Source organism: Diadema antillarum, unplaced genomic scaffold (assembly GCF_040938485.1).
Source record: "Diadema antillarum isolate AM-2024a unplaced genomic scaffold, OU_Dant_1.0 seq00001870_RagTag, whole genome shotgun sequence".
NCBI classification, from domain to species: domain Eukaryota; kingdom Metazoa; phylum Echinodermata; class Echinoidea; order Diadematoida; family Diadematidae; genus Diadema; species Diadema antillarum.
The window spans coordinates 309,790-314,564 of record NW_027272539.1 but is presented as its reverse complement, the minus strand read 5'-3'; positions in this window follow the sequence as shown (position 1 = coordinate 314,564).

Genomic DNA, 4,775 nt, shown 5'->3' with positions numbered 1-4,775 from the left:
TCAACATTTCATCATTAATTTCTAATTGAATTGCAAGTATACACAAATTCTCGTTAGTATTGATTAATTACAATAATCTTTTCACAAGGGATCGACGCTAACCTGTTTCTCTGGGGACCCGTTTGGGCTGCTAGAATCTTTAAATCTGAAATTCTGGTGGCCGGAAAGAGATATGTACTGTGATCCAAGATAAAAACACACTATAACAGTCCATTTTGAATTTTAGTTACCCGATCGGACCATCAAAGGATAACCTTTATTGGCCACCGCTATTATATAAAATGTCGAGCCATATAGTAGCTGTTTCTCATCATTCGAAGTGTGCTGTACAGGACTATACTACAGGATATCAATGACATGAATATGAATGAATAGTAAACGCTTTTTACTACCAACACTACGCATCTTCTCTAAATGTCAGAATAATGATATATATTGTGTGTGTAAAGATACTTTCATAACATCATCAAAACATTCCAAAAGATGTCCAACAGTAAGTTTAAAGCCAGCGAAATATTCTATGTTTTTATCAGCTATGAAAACTCAGTGATTGCTTTGGTGAAGTATAGACGCAACAAGCAGGTCAGGTTATACGATAAATGAAACGACATTAACAAACATATTTCTAATGCTTTGTTATGAATAAACATACCAAGACAATGAGGTTACTTCGATGTACTCTTAATCTTTTTCATACACATGTACACCTTCTTGTTCACCCTTTTTGGTATATCACAATAACAGAGATGCGGCACTTCAAATCTCCTCTGTTTCAACAAAGTGACGTCAGTGGTTTGATACACGACACTGTTTCACTCCAAAATTTACCAAAGAGAAATAAGCTATTACAGACATCAGAAAGAACAGAACATTATCAAAAATTTTTTTGAATAAAACAGAAAATGAGAGAGGGAGGGAGAGAGTGAGGAAAAGGCTGATAGAGGTTTGGAGAAAAGAAAAGGGAAAAAGAAAAGGTGCATGAGTCACAAATCAAAGTTTGTTTAGGTGATATCCTGTATTACTGCTCATTCTCTTGTTTTATTCAGATGATATTGATTATGTCAATTTCTTGGTTCATGAATGCCGATATACTTACACTTAGTCTATTAAAGATAGTTGATATTGTGATAAAGTGTTGAGCAGTAAACTGAAAGAATAACCTGACTTGTAACCACAACAATGATAAATTTGCATTAGGCCAGATTCATTACTATGGGCTTTCATTTCTTTTCTTCTTTTTTTTTTCGTTTTCGGTTTTGTCATGCCGCCCCTTGAACCAGCAAATCGATCGTTAAAGTATGATTTCTGTATGTCATCATATATTTTGTTTTTATGGGGGAGGGGTGAACTTCAAGGTGTATTAACAATTGAAGGGTTGCATTTTTGGTTCACGTATAAAATTGAAATTTATGTACCAAGTCATCAAACGTACTTTTTTTTGTTCTCTCTCACTAGACTGCTTTTACTGCATTGTTTTCCAGTGACGTTATTATTTCATGATTTTAATATATAAAGTGGAAAATGCCCTCGACCTTCAGTGACAGTTTCTCTATTCATGGATCACAGCTAATCAATATTGTTATTGCCACTTCATAAGATGAGTTATACCAATATAAACTTGCATACATACCTTAAATGTATAGGTTTGGATATAATACAAATTCCTGACATTCACCAAATCACGGAATTTTTACAAATGAAGAGTTTGTTTGCAAACAAACCCTTCAAATATTCTCTCAAACTTTAGAGCCAGAAGAGAGTAGACTTGTGATTGTAGTAAGAGAGTAGTTTTAAGTTCATCTTAAAATGTTATGTTCATGGCAAATCTGGCGTGGGCGTCAAAGTATGGCCAAAACTTCGCAGGTATTATCGCTACCTTGTATAAGGATGTTATTCAGTCAAAGGTCATCATTCCACATACAATTGGGGGCAGAGAGGGGCACACTGTCCAAGGAATGTGGGTAGTGGGGGGATGGGGAGAGGTAGCTCCCAAATTAGAGAATCTTTACAATTACTTTTCTCTAGAACCAGAATAAATAAGCTGAATCAGTAATATGAATAAAAGTAGGTTGGTGACTGCACTAGTTCATAGCAAATAACGGGATGGGGGGGGGGGGGGGGGGGGGGCGGGGGTGGTAAACAAATTCTTCGTAATTATTTCCTTTCCATCTTCTCCTTGAAAACACATGCCAATTTTGTCAACGAACTTGACATGCATTATCAATAAATGAAGAGTTTGTTCGCAAAAACCAATAAGTCCATTTTTGAAGATTTTGAAGTACGGTCTCAGTCATAAAGTACAAAATAATACCTTTTAAATGATATATTGGTCACTACATATAAAGGTAAATTTTTGAAGTTATGGTCAAAATAAGCAAAAATGTTCTTATTATTCTCTTTATTTTTCTTGACCTTTAATCGTAAATATCTCCATTTGGCAAATATGGACTTATCGGTTTTTGCGAACAAAGTCTTCAAATATAGGGTTACAGAAGATGCATTTATACAAAGTAAATTGATGAACACCATGCTCTCACCCCAATGGGCACTTCTAGGGCACCTATACCCCCAAATAAGAGAATCTAAACATTAAAAAAAAAAAAATCTTCCTTAAAATCAGAGATGCTTGAGTAATACATTAGTGACTGCACTTTATACTAGCTTATAGTGAATTCAGCGATGGCTCCAACGTGTTAGGGACTAAATTTGTCGCTAGTGTTTTGAGTAATTGAGTCCGTTTTCACGGTCAACCTTTTTAAAAGAAAACATGAATGAATATACAGATGGACACTTTACGGTGTAACCCCCTGCAGCCCTCAAAGCTGCCTCCCCCCCCCCCCCCAAATTATTCATAAGGTTCTGCAGTGGAAATGTTCTGCAAGAATGCCTGGAAGGTGAACTTGCAATACTCAGGCGAACGCGAGATCCCCAGGTCTCTTGTTGGTGATTAACGGTTTATTCTGAAGATCATCTCCCAAAGCTTAGTGTTGTATCATTTAAAGCACTAATATCGCAACTAAAAGAAGACAAAAAAAAAACCCGTTGTGACTGGCCTTGTTTGTTTTTGGAGTCGCCAATCCTCCACAGGAAACCTTAACTTTACGACCTGATTATTAAGGTCTTTTTAAAGAGTAAGAATATTCATATGACTAGTGATTTCACATGTTCACCCCATTTCTACGAGTAAACTTCAGTAAGAGCGTATTCCATTCACTTAGCATATTGCACCGAAGATCCCCTCTTTTTTATGACATGCTTCTGACGAACAAAAAATGTCGTCTATGACAGTTAAGTTTAAATCGCATCAAATATATAAAGTCTATGTGGAGTACAGAAAGCTATCTCACCACATTCAAACTCTTGTAGGTTGTACCAAATTCTTCCCGATGTTTTTATTTGGAAATCACTGATGAGGCTGTGCACGTGCTCCAAACTCCTCGTGTATCGATTGATACTGACGAGACCCTCCTCGTGTTTCACCCAGGCTACAATAACCGAATCATCTTGACAAACAGCTGGGTAGGGAACCTTTCTCCATTAAAACATTCTCCTTCTTCCCATTATCACCAAGGCGCACGACAACTACTCCATGTGTCAGTATCAATTTCCCTGTGTGGTGAAAGGATAATAATTGCAGGGGTGTATATCCACCACATATCATACTTCTGACAGCCTTACCACCCTGTGGCGTAAATACCTGGATCTTCTTGAATTTGCTATAACCCACGTAGATATTATCATCTTTATCAACAGTGAGACCACCAGACCCTCCTACAAGGATATTCATCGTCTCAAACGTGACGTCAAGCTTCTCCCACTGTGGAGTGTAGAGTGACACCTCGTTAGTTATATCACGTACTACACTTCGGCCATCAGACAGGAATCCAATTCTCTGGACTTTGATATCCTTCAGCACGGTCTGCTGTAACTCGCCATCAGGAGAATAGAGATGAATTCCGCCATTATACGATCCCAACGCCATCTTACCGCCTGGTGCACGAGCGATACAGGCCATGCTAGTTTCACTGAGGAGCTCTGCGTCTGCTTTGACACCCCACGTGTAACCTTTCAACTCTCCTAGACAAAGTTCATTAAACTTCAAGGATCTAAGAAATGAAATTTTCCGAGCACGTTCTACCACACGTCTCGGCGATCGATCATCAGGATCATCTCTTGCCAGAAAACTCTTCAGGTTGTCACACAGCGTGTCGTGTGCAAACAAGGCGTCTTTCTCTAGCGGTACCTTTATACCGTTTGTTACCAGCTCTTCCATTACGTTCATTTGATGAATTGTTTGGTGACTCTCCTCCTCCATGACTTGTAATTCCTTGTCGATTTTTTTAGACCATTGTTTCACTTGAATTTTCAGCGCTTCTCTTCTGTCTAACAATAGCTGCATGTATTCCTCATACGTCTTGTCAATGTCATCATTGAGCTTTCTAAACATACTTGTTATTACATTGCGTTGTGTCTCTATGAACTCGATATGATTTTCAATGGTCGTTTTCTTTGCTTTTACTCCTTTTTTCAACTCCTTGATATTTTCCATCAATTTTTCCTCATGGATAGCTGCCTCTTTGATATCATGTCCTGCTTTGTAGTGTCTCAACATCCCACATTTACAGCAGACGTACTCCCGACATCTAGTACAGAAACACTCCTCGTCATCATTAGAATGTTTCTTACATTTCCGTCGCCTATTAAGCTGAGCTTTTCCCGAGAGCACCTCGCTCACGGATACCACTTCGTGGTTGGAAAACGGTTTCCAGTTAGAG